Source organism: Neodiprion pinetum, chromosome 4, assembly GCF_021155775.2.
Source record: "Neodiprion pinetum isolate iyNeoPine1 chromosome 4, iyNeoPine1.2, whole genome shotgun sequence".
Lineage (NCBI taxonomy): Eukaryota > Metazoa > Arthropoda > Insecta > Hymenoptera > Diprionidae > Neodiprion > Neodiprion pinetum.
The window spans coordinates 10,483,197-10,500,069 of record NC_060235.2 but is presented as its reverse complement, the minus strand read 5'-3'; the positions used below and the strand labels follow the sequence as shown (position 1 = coordinate 10,500,069).

Genomic DNA, 16,873 nt, shown 5'->3' with positions numbered 1-16,873 from the left:
TCGAAGTATAAAGTGTTCGTTCGTTTCGTTTTCTTGCATATTGAATACTTGACACATTTGTGGCGGATCCAGTTTCGCCGTACATTTTTGTAGCTTATGGCACAGCAAAATTTATTGGCTAGCCTAAGTTGAGTTATTATTCACTTTATAATTCACATTCACGTAACGCGTTGTGCGCCGAGTCACATGCAAAACTCGCCGAACCACGCGCTGTGTAACCCGGACTATAGACACCTCTAATTGTAAGTACCTAACCCCTCCACTTTACAAAAAAAATTAATTGATACATAGAAAATTACGAGCTATATATGGGCTCTCAGAATATTCAAGTCCCGATTTTTGAGCTCAACCGGTCGAGCAAAAATTAGCGATTTTGAGTGGGAGGGCCAAGTACGTAAATAGTCAGTCCCCCCACTGCGGAAAAAATATGGTAGCAAAAAATTAAAAATACCAGAATTTTGAAATATTTATGAGCAATCGGCACAGTATAATTCCGAATTTTGAGCTGAAACATCTAGGCGAGAATTGATTATTTTTAGTTAGGGGGGCTGAGTACGTGAGAACACAGCCACCCTCTCCCTCTCCAGAGTGATAGAAAGAGAAAAATTTCAGAATGATGAGCTATTTGTGAGCTCTTTGGATATACTTACCTCGCATCGATACCTAGAACCCCTAACGACCCACCCTTAAAAATCCCGTTTCCGCTACGAGAGAACTAGTCTTGATATCAACATATGTGGAAGGATTCGCCGGCGAGGGTCAGAGTATTTGACTATGCGTGGTTTGCATATTTTTATTTTCATTTTACTATGTTTCGGCGGGCCCAGCGTGCCATCATCAGGCTAATTTATAATGACATTCCTAAATGTATGAGATCTTCAAAACTCGGTCACTTCTTGCTCGATCGCCGAGTTCGAAAAATTCACATGATATCAACATATTTAAGAAATCTTCGACAGTACAACATGCAATAAATTATGAGCTGACAGCATATCGTGGTTTCGAATTTTTAACTACAACCCCTGAGCATTCACTCCCGAAAACCCGTTTGTTCCAAGAAAGAACTGGTCTTTGAATCGACGGATTCTAAAAATCTTCCATAGTGGAATATTTAGTGGCTTGTGAGCTAATGAGATATCGTGGTTCTAAATTTCAAACTACAACCCTGAACGGTCCACCCCGTAAAAACTCATTTCCGAATGCCATGCTACAACCTCTCACGAGTTACCCCTGCATCGTTGAATCTACATCACCAGAGAATCTTTATTCTTATTTACTGACGTGAGCTTTTCATTTTTTGCGCGCACACATATCTCATCGTGTTCACAAGATGCCACAATCTTCAATTTACTTCTACAACTTCTGTCGAGTCGCCTTTGATTAAGCATCGCATCACGTTATGAGTACATATTTTGCCGAAATATCTCAAGATTTACCGTACCACGCAATATCTTGGTGTCGATTTCAGAAACACAGTGCAGGCGTGAATTTGGAGCTTATCCACGAAGAGCTGCGTATACGGTCAGCCTTGCTCTTTCACTTTATACATTTGTGCTTCCTTTTCAGAACCCAATCCTTATCGGTGGCAAAATGAAGATAGATAGACCCATATATTTATTACTAGGCAAGGTCATACAGAATTTTTGTGCCCATAAATGATTGAATTCAATCTCGTAAAGAACGGTAGGGTGCACTTAAAACAAAATGGATGAAAATCTTATTTAGCAATAATTATGTATAGCATTAGTATTATTCGAGATCTGATATTTTTATTTCGAAGAGTATTAACCCTAGAACCGACTTTCACGTACAATTTTAAAGTGAGCGCGCTTGGATCAGGGTTGTTTGTGCAAGTAAAATAAAGAATGATTCAACAAACATTGGGGTCTCGGGGACCCCGCGTGTGTATTGCATACTGTTTTACTATTTCTGCTCACAAATTTCTCCAGTATCCTCCATCGCTTTCGTTTTTTTTTTTTTTTTTTTTTTTTTGCCAAAACCAAGATTGAAGTTTATTTCTGAATTGTTAAATTTCAACTCAGAATTTTGTTAAATTCGTAACTGTGCATAACGTAACGTTATGTACGGTAATGAAGTTCCAACGTTGGCTGGGGTTCAAGTAACCCCGTGTAAGTAATGTGAAGGTTTCCATAGGTGTAAGTGACTAAGGTTAACATGATGTCTAAAAATGATTGATTCAAATCCGTGTACTAAGTTTTGTATTCACCGCATCTATCGTTATGCGAACTTGTGCGACTTATTAGTGACAGATAAATTTCACTAACCGAATAGCAAAGAATATTTGTAGGCGATCCCACGACGATGTCAGAAACACAACCACCTTGAATTCTGATGCTAATTTATGTTTTATTTTATATCGTAGAAAAAGGAAACTTCCTATAATACGAATGTTTGATTTTCACTCGAAAGGTTATAAGTTTTCCAACATTCTCAGCTTTTTTCTATTCAGATCAGTACATAGGGTTTCAAACTAAAGAATTACGTATATCAGACATTTCACTAAAGACCGATCAAACAGAAATTTGTATATTTTTCCGTCAATTCCTGTACGAACGCTCGGAAGTATACTCTTACAACCTCAATCGGTTTTGCTCTGCGATTTGCATTATTCGACTTACACAAAAAAAATTTCGACTTAATGTGAACATTTTTTGAGTAGCATATTTGTGGTCTCGTTTGCCACGCGTTACAAATTACCAGAACACCTTCAAAAACTCTACTGATAAAATGAAAGTTGACAAATTTTGTATCACTCGAATAACTCAAGATGTAGAACGAAACAGTAGTGTATATACAAGAGTTCTGGATCAAAGATGGCGGCGCTCTTCCCTAGCTCCCCCCTAGCTCCCCCCTCGGCCCGAGGCAGGCCGGTTCTGGACCACAAAATGGCGGCGCTCCCCCCTGGTCCCCCCTAAACCCGCGGCGCTACCCCCCTAGCTCCCCCCTAAGCCCGCGGCGTTCACCCCTCGCTCCCCCCTCCCCCTTTGATGATTTTCGCGGTTTGCCGCAAGATGGCTATTTTCATAGGATTTGACACACACACACACACGCACGCACGCGCGCACACACACACACACACACAAAATAATTCCTGTCGAGACTTGTTTGGCGCCGCAAAAGTCGCGCATAAATCGGATAGGGTAAATACCCGCTAGATCTATTAAAAAAATTACAGGAAATTGCTCTTTGAGATGGTGCCGACAATGAACTTTGCGGGTGATGATGCACTTAAATCAATTTGGGACAAGGGGGGTGGGCCCATAAAAATTCTTCGCACAAAATGCGTGTCGAGACTTGTCTGATGGAAAATTGTTGTGGGGTGGTATATAAAAGCGTATACCTATCGTGATCGTCATGCTGTTCTCATCGTATTCTCATTGTGAACTGTTCTCGCTTGTGAAATAACCTCAAAATTATTTTTATTTATTATTTTTTAATAACGAAATTTGGGGTACGTTTTCTGGCTGAGATTGAAGGGGAATACAACGTCTTCTTACCACCGAGAATCACAACGGTTCTACAAGAAGATTCGAATCAGGTAGCTGAAATGTGTAATATGGGGGAGGAAAATCGTCTACAGTTGAAATACTTTGGGGGCGAGTTCAACAAGTTTGAATTTTCGTGCAGTTATGTGCCTTAAATATAATCTGACACACCTCCCCCCTCCACCGCTTCCACAAAAAGTCCATCGTCGGGAGGGTAAAAGCGAATATGCAGGAGACCGAATAATCAGTCTTCTAAAAGTATTTGAAACGATCAAGCACGCCATCCCTCTGCACCATGGAGATGATCCTAGACGTGCAATGTTTCATAGACCATAACATGAAGTTTGTACCCAAGGAAGTCGCAGTCATCAACGTAAACGGGTCGGGTCTGGATTACATCATTTTCAAGCTACCTTATGATTTGGCAAGCTTACTACTTGAAGGTAGAGCTACTAATGTCTGGTTGACACACAATCACCACGGAATACCATGGATTGCTGGCAACAAATCTCACGAGGATGTGACGAAGATTGTGAGAGAAATGGTTGAAAATGCATGCTACGTGTACGTCAAAAGAGTCTAGAAGAAAACATGGCTGACGGAGATTCTCAACGGTACGCCGCAAGTTATTAATATGGAAGATTTGCACGTTGTACCCCCTACACTGGAAAAACTGAAGTTTATGGAAACAGCACCCCGGCATGACTTCAATCATGGAAACTGCCCAAACGCTAAGTCCCGGAAGTATTTGAAGAAGGCTCGATTGCGGTAAATCTCAATCGTGAATACATCCCGACGCGTGACGTATGATTGTGCGCTGGAAAACGTTCAACGTCTGCAGCAGTGGTATTCGAAGGAGTGTACAGCTTCTCTAGAGAAATCTTTCTACCTATTCAAAGAATTGGGTGGCTTAAGAGCGATGAGACCTGAGGATATAGCGTGTTTGCCAAAAGAATTCATCTACACGTTCGCATCAAACTCCATCAATGATGCGTGGGATAAACTACCAGAGAATATGAAAATGGACTACGTCATTGCAAGTTTCCGCAGATGTAGCACACATTACACACCAGGACCCGATGGCGATATAGTGGATGGACCAAATCCTCTAATTAAAGACTGTTTAGGTTGAAATAGTGTGTATAGAAAATATGGACAATATCTGCCAAAATAGCAATAGAATTTATTACAATATATACAATTATATTCGGGTTTATATGTAGAATATTCAATAGAATTAATCTCAATTATATCATAGCTTATACATAGAATTAAAAAAATTTACTATTCGATAAAATTATAATCTAGAAATAGGATACATTACAAATATATATCTTTATAACTTTCACCCATTTTCGTTATACAAAATGTAAATGTTGTGAATTTTTACTTGTGAAAAATATATAATCAATAATTGTAAATTTAGCGTGGTTTATTCCTCAAAATAATCCATAAAATCATTATCGTTATCCTGCTCGCTAACATTATCATCATCATCATCATCATCATCATCATCATCATCATCATCATCATCATCGCTATTTTCGACATCTATAATTATTACGATAGTTTCATTCGCCCATTTTTCTACAATTATTTCTATACATATATCACCGTAATTTATATAATGTTGGCTGTTTGGCCTCACCCGAGCAGCTCGCGCGTCCTCACCGAGATCCCAAAGCTCCTCCAACGAGAACTCGCGTGTTGCTTCGGAAAAGCATATAATTATCTCTTCCTCAGCCTCCTCGGCCTCACCCCAATCAACGATTGCCCACTCATCATCATCATCATCACTTGAATCATACTCGCGATGGGAATGAGATGCCATTTTTTTCAAAATTGAATCGCTGTGAAGAATCTGTGAAAAGAGCAGCCTGAAATAGAAAATGAATGGTGCGGACATATGAACTTGGATGTAAAATATAATTACTTGTTATATGATAAAGTACTTACAAAGTATGCTGTTTTGAAGTCTTCGAATGATTGCTTTTTCACAGTTCGCAACGTTTTTCCTATCTGGAGGGTTTGAAATCTTCAAACGAACACTTTTCCACCACTCGCTTCACCAAACACTTTTCGTACACGAAAGATTTTCGACTGCGAGAAAATTTCAAAATCCCTATTCGAATTTCTATCGGGCGGTGGCGGTGGTGGCGGCGGGAGACATGACGCGATGTCCACACATCTTTGAATAGTCGCTTCACTGAGGAGATAGTGCACTTCGCGGTGTGAGTCACAATGTAACGCCGGAATACGCAGAAAAAGTTCTTTCAAAGGGGTCATCTCGAGAGACTTTTCTGCCAACCCTCAAAACATAGTTTCTTCGGCTAAGGATCGCAGAGTCGGGTTCTGAGACAAAAATTAACACACACACACACACAAAATAATTCCTGTCGAGACTTGTTTTCCGTCGAACTTCATAAACGTAGGTATTCGGGCAAGGGGTCTGGGCCCCGATTTTTTTATACCTGCACCACCCACTACCTACTTTTCGTTGACCGATTTTCATCGCATGCTTGGGAAGCTATACATTGGTACTCTACTCGCAGCATTTGCGCAGATTTTTATACTTAGGTGGGTATCTATCATAGGTGGCGGCGCGTTCGCGGAGAGGGGGAGGGGGAGGGGGTGAAAACCTGTTCTACCACGCTTTTAGGCAAGATGCAGCTGCGGAAGCGGGGTGACTTCAAACAAGCAATAAACTCCAAAAATTTAGGGATGGTGGAAGGGGGACTGCGGACCCCGCCGCCTCTGACGTCATTTTTTACATGAATTGCATCATCTCTGCGAAACCGGGAGAGCAATAAAACTCAAAAATTTAGGGATGGCGGGTCGGGTAAAGGGACCCAGTTGTTTCCGACGTCATTTTTCCCTCCGAGATGCGCAGAACGCAGTGCGCATCGCATCTCTGACGTCATTTTTCCCTCCGCGATGCGCAGAACGCAATGCGCACCGCCCCTAAATTCTTGAGATTCAACTGTATAATGCACGGTGCATCTGAAGACTCGTCAGTTTTACACGAAACGTGCAAGTGAACACTTCTGAATATCTTCATCAACCGCGTCAAAGTCATGGCCGTCGAAGCGCATATGGGAATTGCAGAGCGGATAGAGGGGACATACAATTTGTTGAGAGAGCAACCTCACGGAGAAGAGAATGACGCTGTCATCAACCATTGGACTGATATTGGAATTGCGAATATCCAAGTTCTGCGCGATATTTCTATGCAACGAGGAACGACTGTTGGTGCGAAAATACGGATCCAACATACGATCACACTACTACAATCTTGGGTGACGAAGATCAAGCAGTTGCAGCAGTGCGTAGTGGTGATGGGTAGAAATATCGGTACTCCTACGGGTGTACAGTGGGACAACGTGGATAGTGCTTTTGCCAGCCGAATCCGAACGGGGGTTGTCACAAATCTCCGTCATAAAAATTTGGACGCCTTTCTGGACGATGTGCAGCGCGTCGTTACAGAGAAGTTGGAGCTGGTACTGCGCGAGGAGGGAAATTTGAAGGTTAACCTCATATTATCGTGGAAATTCGAAAATGTCAAACACGAAGAGATCTCCACTGAAGTTAAGAGCTTCAACACTTCCAACGTGGCGATTCTTTTCCTATCGAGCGATATAAATGGCTGGTTTACACGTGCACGGGGTGATCTGCTTGTGAAGGTGGAAGATTTCGAGCAACGCGATTCCGGCTGGACTATGATTGAGATCCTCAACATCGCTGTAAATATTAACCGCTACCAGCCTCTCGCCGCGGGGGCTTCAACATTCATCGAGCTGCCCCAGGACATTCGACATAAGAAGGCTGTGATCAACGTGAGGAACGAGGCTGAAAGATGTCTTCTCTGGTCCGTCACAGCAGCCCTCCACCCGGTCAACAGCAACACCAATAAGACTCACACCTATCGTCGCTATATTTCCGAGTTGGACTTTACAGGTATCAATTTTCCTGCTACTCTACATGACGTGAAAAAGCTTGAGAGATTGAATAATTTGCGAATCAATGTATACGGTATAGAATCTCAAACTTTTTCGCATCATGCAAAATCGAATAAAAGCGTCATCGTGCCAATTTATTTGAGTAAAAATTTGCATAGCGTAAACATTGACACGATTCATCTTCTAATGATTGAGAGTAATCCGGAAGACGATATGACTGGTGAGTTTGCACCGAGATTCCACTTTGCTTGGATTAAAGATCTTTCCCGATAGGTGAGCAAACAATTGTCTGATTACAATGGTCAACTATTTTTATGTGACGGATGCTTGTGCCACTTTACCGTGAAACATGCCTACGACAATCATCGACAAGATTGTATTATGCTAAATAAAGTGCGCATGGAGTTTCCCAAGTGTAGAGATTTAGCATTTTCCAATTTTCAAAACAAAGGCACCGTTCCGTTTGTCGTATACGCCGATCTCGAATGTATATTAATCCCCGAACCCGTAGATGAATTTGAAACTCGTAAGACTTGTGAAATTCAAAAGCATGTCCCGCACAGTGTAGCATACTATGTACATTGCGCGTACGATGAGACTTTATCGGAGTTCCACAGTAAACGTGGCGTTGATTGCATAGATTGGTTTATGCGGCAGCTTAAAGATTTATCGATTAAAGTAGAGTCACGCGTCAAAAACATAATTCCGATGGAGCCTCTTACCCAATTGCAACACGATCGTCACATGCGCGCAAAGAATTGCTACATTTGCGCAAAGCTGTTTACCCCTGAGGAGAAAAAGTGCCACGACCACTGTCACTTCACGGGTAAATATCGTGGTCCTGCTCATAATCGGTGTGATTTGAATTTCAGAGAGACGCGCACAATTCCAATAGTTTTCCACAATTTGTCCGGTTACGATTCTCACTTTTTAATGAAATCCCTAGCGTCAACTTTTCCAGGTGAAATTACCCTGCTACCCATAAGTAAGGAAAAATATATATCCTTCACGAAACGCGTTGATGGGACGATGATGCACTTGAGATTCATCGATTCGTTTCGATTTATGGCTAGCAGCATCGATAAAATTTCCAAATATTTGAATGATGCAGACAAGCCCATAACACGTAAATTTTATAATAATCCGACTCAGTGCAGTTTGATGACCCGCAAAGGCGTTTTTCCCTATGAATACGTCGATTGTTGGAGGAAACTCGATGAAACGCGATTACCTGCAAAGACACATTTCTACTCTCAACTCACCAATTCAAATATTAGGGCCGCCAATTACGAGCACGCGAAAACTGTTTGGGGGGAATTCCATTTAGAGTCATTGGGGGGCTATTCAGATTTATATTTAAAGACTGATGTTCTTTTGCTTACCGATATTTTCGAAAATTTCCGCGCTAGCTACTTCAAAACATACGGTTTAGATCCGTTGCACTACTATACAGCACCGGGACTTGCTTTTGACGCGATGCTCAAGCATACTAAAGTAAGTTTACAACTTTTAGACGACCCTGAAATGGTGTTATTTATTGAAAGGAGCATTCGAGGTGGCGTAGCGCAATGCTCTAATCGACACGCTGAGGCCAATAACAGGTTTATGGGGAAAGATTTTAATTCTAGTAACGTGGAATCGTATCTCATGTATTTTGATGTAAATAATCTGTGCGGTGCGGCTATGAGTGCACATTTACCGATCGGTTCGTTCGAGTGGGAGCATAATCACTTCGATATATCAACTCACCCGGACGATTCACCGATCGGTTACATCCTGAAGGTGGATTTAGAATATCCTGTAGACCTCCACGAGGATCATAAAGATTCACCTCTTTATCCCGAGCATTTCACACCTCCTGGTAGTAAAATCACCAAACTCGCGACCACCCTTCATCCCAAAACAAAGTATATATTACACTATAGAAATTTGAAACAGTGTTTGAGTTTAGGATTGAAATTAACGAAAGTGCATAGAATTTTGAAGTTTGCACAATCTTCATGGCTTGAGCCTTACATCACTCTCAACACCGACATGCGCAAGCAGTCTAGGAATGAATTTGAGAAAAACTTTTATAAACTAATGAACAACGCGGTGTTCGGCAAGACTATGGAGAATGTGCGAAATTACAAACATGTTAAATTGGTCACAAAATGGGAGGGAAGAGGTGATGTGAGAACGCTTATTGCCAGACCAAACTTTTAAAGCTACAACGTCTGTATACCTAGCCCCCCCACCTCCTCAAAATCAAAAATCTATACCCGAGAAATTACGAGCAATTTATGAGCACGCAGAATATTCAAGTTTCGATTTTTGAGCAGGAGCGATGTAGCAGGAATTCCGGTTTTTAAGTGAGAGGGGGGCCCAGCCCTCCGACCAACGGAAAAGAAAAAAGAAAATGGGTGCGTGTACTTATGTACGCGCGTGAGAAGTTATACTTCTTTGGCATCATTAAATAATAAATATTCAACATTGATAATTTAATAATGTTTAGTATTAATTATATTAAATAATGATATTTTAATTTATATCAATAAATAATACAAACGGATAACTAACCTCAATTATATTGGAGCACTTGAAAAAGTATTTTAGCACAATTTTTTCACTAATATTCACAAATAGTAAATAATATTAATTCAAATATTCAATTTAAATCACTACTGAATATATTTTATTGCCACATATATAATTCGCACTTGTATGAAAATAAAACACGTGTTGTGACTGTAAAAACTAAAACCATGTGGATAAATATTATAAATAAATATAAAACAGTGATCAGAGGCGACAAGCGTCCCAACATTAGCTTTTTTTCGAGACTTAATGAATTCGGTTGAGTGGGCAACTTCATCCTGTTAATTTTGTGTTACAGTGATGCGCGCGCATCTTGAAATTTCACTCTCATCAGTTTTTCATAACGCGCCTAAAGAAGTATAACTTCAAAAAATATTTGATAATACCTAAATTATGGGTACATTATGGGCAATCCAAACATGCGAGCTTCAATTTTTTAGCACCAACCCCCAACGACCTACCCCCGCTTATACATCCAACGTCACCAGATAAGTACCCTCAAATTGCATGAAATCAAAAAATTTCTTTTTGGAGAATGCTCAGCGATTTATGAGCATAATAAAGGTCGAATATGTCGCAAATAACAAAGCTGCCTGCGAACAAGATTGATTAATTATCATTATTGAGTTCCATATTTACTAGTCATTAGGTATGTACTTTCATATATTTATTATATTTTCATCTACTTATATTACATTAACGTAAAAAAATTAAGGAGATACTATATTATACATTAAATCTGTTTATCGATAAATTGCTCGAAATTATTGACAAAATGTGTAATCCGAAACGACAAATATTACTTCCGGGATGGAACCTTCCCACCAACTGCGAACTAACCCCACTATTCTATATCAGGTCACTGTCATCCCGTACTTTGAAGTCCCGCGTGAGGTAGAATTGTGACTTAAATTGATTAAGAGCATACCGTAGACAGTCTATACCTACGGAATTATTGATATTTTGAAATATGACAAATTAATCGGAAATATCGATGTTATAAGGTTTCATTTCATGAATATGAAGAAAAGCCTGTGTAACTCGCCCAAATATAGAAAAACGAGCGCTTACTCCATCGCGAAGTGTGGGCATGTCACTTGTTTGTATTCATCACAACGCCTACATAACACTGATGCGAAAACATATAATTGAGTGCCATTTTTCATGAAATACTGAACATATATATACCAAAACTTCTGTATTCTACTAAAAGTGACGTGTTCACACTTCACGATTGAAAAACCGCGCGTTTTTCTATATTTAGGCGAATTTCAGTGGCTTTCTTTTATATTTCATCGAATAAACCCGCATTGCATCGATATTTCCGATTGATTTGTCATGCTTTAATAAATCGATAATTTGTTCGATAAAGACTGACTACAGCATGCTCTAAAACATCAATTTATTATGCTTCTTCTGATATCCAAGTAATAACATTAAAATTTCAGTCTTTAGAAAATTACTGGGGTTTTCTATTTATTAATGAATAAAGGTCTGGGACTGTGTCAATAACGGTGCAACGTTCTGGCAATCATGAATTAAGGGGAGGTTCTAGTCCAGAGGCCCGAAAATGTGCGTAATTTCATGATTTTTTTTTGAGAGTACATACGTATTTTTTTTAAATACTTTTGTGGCATTTATTTGTCTATATTTTAAAAAGTTTACAAAATTTTTTCGAGTAAAAATAATACAAAATGGCAGCTCCAGCCCTCACTGACGACGGTCGTGCGCGGCGGTGGACAGTGTGCGCGGGGCACTCTACAGCCCTGTCAAGTGATCCGAAACGAAAAAACCAAAAAAAAATCTTAAAGTAGATGAAATTTGGGGGGCCTTATGAATTTACGATTTTCAAAAAACCCTTTTTAGAAAAAATGGGGACCCTTTGAAAAAAAACACCTTTTTTGCCTCTTTTTATTTGTTTTAACGTTAAAAAAAACAATACTGAACATTTTTTTTTGACAAAAAACGCTTCCTGAAGGCCCCCTAAATTGAATAAGCTTCAATTTGAGCCGCCAAACGTCGAAATCGGTGTAGTCGTCGAAGCGGAATCGCACCCCGCGCGCAAAAAAAAAGGTGTCTCGAGAAAAACGCGTTTAAAGTTTGACGAAGAAAAAATCGTATACAATGTTTGTTTTTTTTGACACTCACATCTAATCAGCTATTCCCGCACCATACAGGATTTCTTCCTCATGTTCAAAAAGCATGTTTTGCTGAACTTTGTTGCTCATTTTGTCAATTCTGGCCTTTTTCACCAACACTGATAGATTCGCCTCCGCTGTTGTGATGCGTTTATCGTCTGTCTTCGCAGCAAAGTTTTTACTATTTATTCCTATGACAATCCCCAATGTCTGCATGGTTTTTAATATTTTTAGGACCTTAAGGATGAAAATAAAGCAATACAAAAAAATAATGCTAATTTACAACATTCGTCTTTAAACCGGATGCTGTCAAATACGCTAGTCAAAAAAATTTGATACATACTATCAAACGCACAGGTATTCGTCAGTTATCTTTTTTCCTTTTAAATTGGTTGCCTGTAATGTCAACGAACTGCCATTTTTTATAATCGGAACCTTTTTTATTTTGCCGTGTAAAAGAAATTCATTTTCCGTAAAACTCTTTTGCAGGTATCGCGACTTCTTCGGGGGTTGTACAGACAGTCCACGCCAGTTCTCTTGCTCGCGGGAATTTACTATATCAATAACGGCTTTCCCTGAAATTTCCGAGCAAGAACTGCAGAGTCGCCTCTGGCCGTAACCTTCTTCCTCTCCTGGCATCGGCTTTGAACACAAATCGAGAGCATTAACAAATAACCCACATATTGCGCAAATATGCGCTCCGGAGGGCTTGTCACCCATTGCGCAAGCCGGGCATTTCGATTCAACTTGCTTATCGAGTAAATCCGGTTCTACAAATACTTCCACTTCTAAAAGATCATCTGCAGTGTTACTTTTGGTTTTTTCTACCTCAGCATTTACTAATTTCAACCGACCACTGATGAATTCCATGTGCTTTTTTAGAAAAATGTCAGCACGGATCGGCAATGTCATGTTGGAAAGCAGTCTTGTTTTAATACTGTTGAACTCGGATTCAACTGCTGCACTAGATGCCGGGATCCTACCGTAGCCAAACCGATCGCGACTGATGCAAGACCATAAAAGAAACCATTTCATATCCTTCAGTATCCGATCAGCCAATTCCGGTAGGAAATGTGCGTTTACTCTATCTCCTGTATCACGAGATACTAACGCCACCTTATTGGACACATTCATCGCCCAAGTATGCCAGGGATTATGTTCGCCAGTACATTCGGTGTCCTCTAGAAGACTGCTCTCGTCGACACCTTGTTCCAAATCTTGAGAGAAGTTGATATCAGGGACAACGTCTCTGAAGATGTCGTTGAACATATGCTTCTGTGTTTCACATGTTGATAGTTGTCCATCAACGAGGGAGCCTTCGGTCTTGCTCCTGGCAATAGCCAAAATAGCAAATAGTATATTCTCTGCATCGCAAATCGTGCGGGTAAGTATAAGTTGTCCCAATGCCGCTAAATAAAATGTTTTTATTTTTTGGTTAATGGCCACTTTGAGAAAATTGGAATACGTCTTAATAAAATGAGCGACATCTATGCGAATATAACACGATGGTGTAGCGCACGTACCCCAGCATTCACCAGCATACTCTTCAATATAAGAACAATTAGTGAACGCTCTTGTAGTAGCCAATAACAACGCCTTCGATGCGTCGCAAGTGACTTCTTTCGGGGGTGGAGTACCGGTACCCACACATTCCATTAACCAGTACCATATTGACACTGTTGTATGACTTTCGCTGATCATTTGTGTGACTGGGAATTTTGGACTGTTGCAGGAATTGACAACACACGTGTACAGAAAAACGTGATGTGACTTGGATCGATCAGGAAGATTAAGTTTGCGAATTATGCTACCTGTGGCGTCTATGGCAACAGAAGACGGCTCGGAAATAGCATATTGCTTGTAGACATTCGTCTGTAAGTTGGACCAATAGTGTACGTAGAATGGACTCAAACCGATATTATGGATAACATATTTCAATGATGACAATTTCGCAAGCAAGATGGACATAACCGGATTTTTATGTAGTGTAAGCGATGTTTGGTATGTTTCTTTTGCTTTTCGCAATGCTTCGACTTCATATAAATGCGGAGGTTCTGGATCGCCAGGTGACATAAGTCGGTCGGCTTCTTCCGCCCGATATACTTCCGCTGTCTTGTTTCTTTCGAATAACGTTTTACCAACCTCAGATCGAATTGGCTCTCTTAAATACCGTATTCCGCACGTTCCGTCACCACTGGTAATTTCACACGTCATTGTATTGTTTTCGGAACTAAGATTCAAACGTTTTATCGAGCCTTTTAAAACCGAACCGCAATTACATTTACTAAAGACTTCAAATTTGTTGTTGTATACTTTGTTACGTTTGAACTGAAACGCACGTTTTTTTTTTACAGACTTCCCACAGCTTTTTCGTGATCGCTTCTTGCCATTTACCAGGCTGTAAAACTATATATTCTCGGAACGCATTCTGAGGTCTATCTTTCTCTGATCGGCCGTATTGTTTTTTAATCAATAATATTTCAAGTTCAGCCTTGTCAAATTCAATGTCCAATAATTCTTCATCATGTTCTTCATTTACAAATGCTGTCGACGATTCAAAAACATTCGATGATTCATCGTGAACAGAAACTTCGAAAATTTCCACTTGCATCAGGCTCAGGCGGAGAGATTAAAAAATCTTTAATGCCATGGCGATTATTCGTCACAAAAGTGAACAATGCATGTGGTGTTATTATATTATTCAGTTCGTCTGAGAGCACTTTCCATATGTCGTCATATCTAGACACGATTCTTCTTTCTCCCGACAATACTTCCAATTTACGCGCCTTCACGGCCGCGATAATGATGTCTTTATCGTATGTGCAAGGCCTACCGCGCTTCATTATTGCTTAGCTATAGTATTTATATTGATCTAATGCACTTTTATATACACCGTTGACTGTTTACGTCACTTACACTATTTTATTTATACGACGAACAGACACACCGTTGATACTACATGTATTGTATACAATACTTGTGCTCGCGAAATCTTCGAAACAGAACTCTAATTTACGGGCAAACTATATTTTAATCAGGTCACGAAATTTAACAAAGATGTGCTCGCAACGAAAAGCCAGAAGCAACTGAAGATTTAGCATGATTCTTCACCTCCTTTTTCGTTTTGGAAACATCAAAAGTATCGAAAGTCCGCCCAGAAACAAGAGGTCCGATCGGATCTTGCATTTGAGGATAACGAAATAAAGGGAAGACAAATTAATTAACCATCAGAAATAAGTGTTACTGTTACTGTACCAAAAAAAATTGGGTATTTTTTTTCATAATTCAAGTTAAAAATATCGTTTCAAATGATAAAAAAAAGAATGCTGTCCAATTTTTGTTTCTTAATATTATTAGTTAGAGGTGTCTAATCGCGATTTTCTATTTTCCATTTGAATGGCATGGGAAATTTTTTCTTTTGAACTTTGGAATTTTATAACTCGTCAACGCATTAGTGTACTAATAAGACCAGAACGTATTTGTGTATTCACGAACAACTTGAACACCCTGGTATTTTTGAAAAATTTCAATACATAAATAATTTACAACATAGGAAAGTCGTGAGAGCTGATATCAAAAGATATGAGAGTAAATGCGATTTATGTCAAGGAGTAAAGCTAATGATGCAAATATAAAAGCGCGATATCAAATAGACAGGGCCGAAAAACGAAACGAACTATTAACACCTGATTTTTATGAACCCCTTTCAAGATCTGTAGTGAGAATACAATACCTCATAGTAGTTCTAGATGCATACACAAAATACGTTAGTTTATATTATATAGAGAATGCGACCACAATCAGTACATTGAATAAATTACTAAAACATCACTTAAAAAAATGTCGTGAAAACGACTAGAGGAGAAAGGAATTCAAGAAAACCTTTGATCAATTAGACACCTTGAATTGAATCTAACAGAACGAACGATGAGAGAGCTTAGAAGATTATTTAGAACGTTATGCGCAGATCAACATACAGAACAGGTCAAGTATTGTAACGTGGCATTTCGAATGCATGTTACAAGAAGCTCTCTGAACCTTAGTGGGACCTAAAATTAGCATTTTCGCAAACCAATTACGGTAAATTACAAAGAACGTGAGGAAACGAGCGCCAGAACGGGTGTCAAACATCCGAAATTCCGTGAAGGGACAATTTACATGATATCGAACAAGGTTTATTTCAAATTTTTGGTTTCTTTTTGTTCTTCGAGTTTCGTCGGCATCAAGCAAGAAGTCCGTGACAATCACGAAAAAATTACGGAGTAGCGGAATGGCGCCAATTTCAAACGAAGGCTGTCGAGGCTGCGGAGGGGGAGCCAACGCAGATCCCCGCAACGAGGGAGTCCAAGGTGGAAGAGAATCCCGCTGGTGGCCGGCGAGCCATAGCCTCTCCCCGACCTTTCCCCTTGCACGCTGCTCATCGCGAAATTCGGCGATTCAACTAGCGACAAGAGATCATCTAACCCCACTCACTACCAAATGGCTGATAACTATTGATAAGCTCTGCATCGAAACGATCCGTCAGGTACGCGTCAGATTGCGCACTAGGCAAAATTGATTTTGAAACGATTGTTAGCAGTTCTTGTAAGGCGTGATATCACGTAACTCTTCTGTGGCAACACCTTCAAAATTCCGCAACTCCAAAAGAGAGAAACTTGATTTCAAACATACCTGTCTTAAGCAAACGCTAGAACTA

The 16,873-nt window shown here is 39.9% G+C and overlaps 1 protein-coding gene across 7 annotated transcripts in view; it reads right to left on the bottom strand.

The window, feature by feature from the left end:
• TTLL5 (Tubulin tyrosine ligase-like 5) overlaps positions 1–16,873 on the bottom strand; it is a 289,302-nt gene that overhangs the window by 245,179 nt on the left and 27,250 nt on the right. The window lies entirely within an intron of this gene.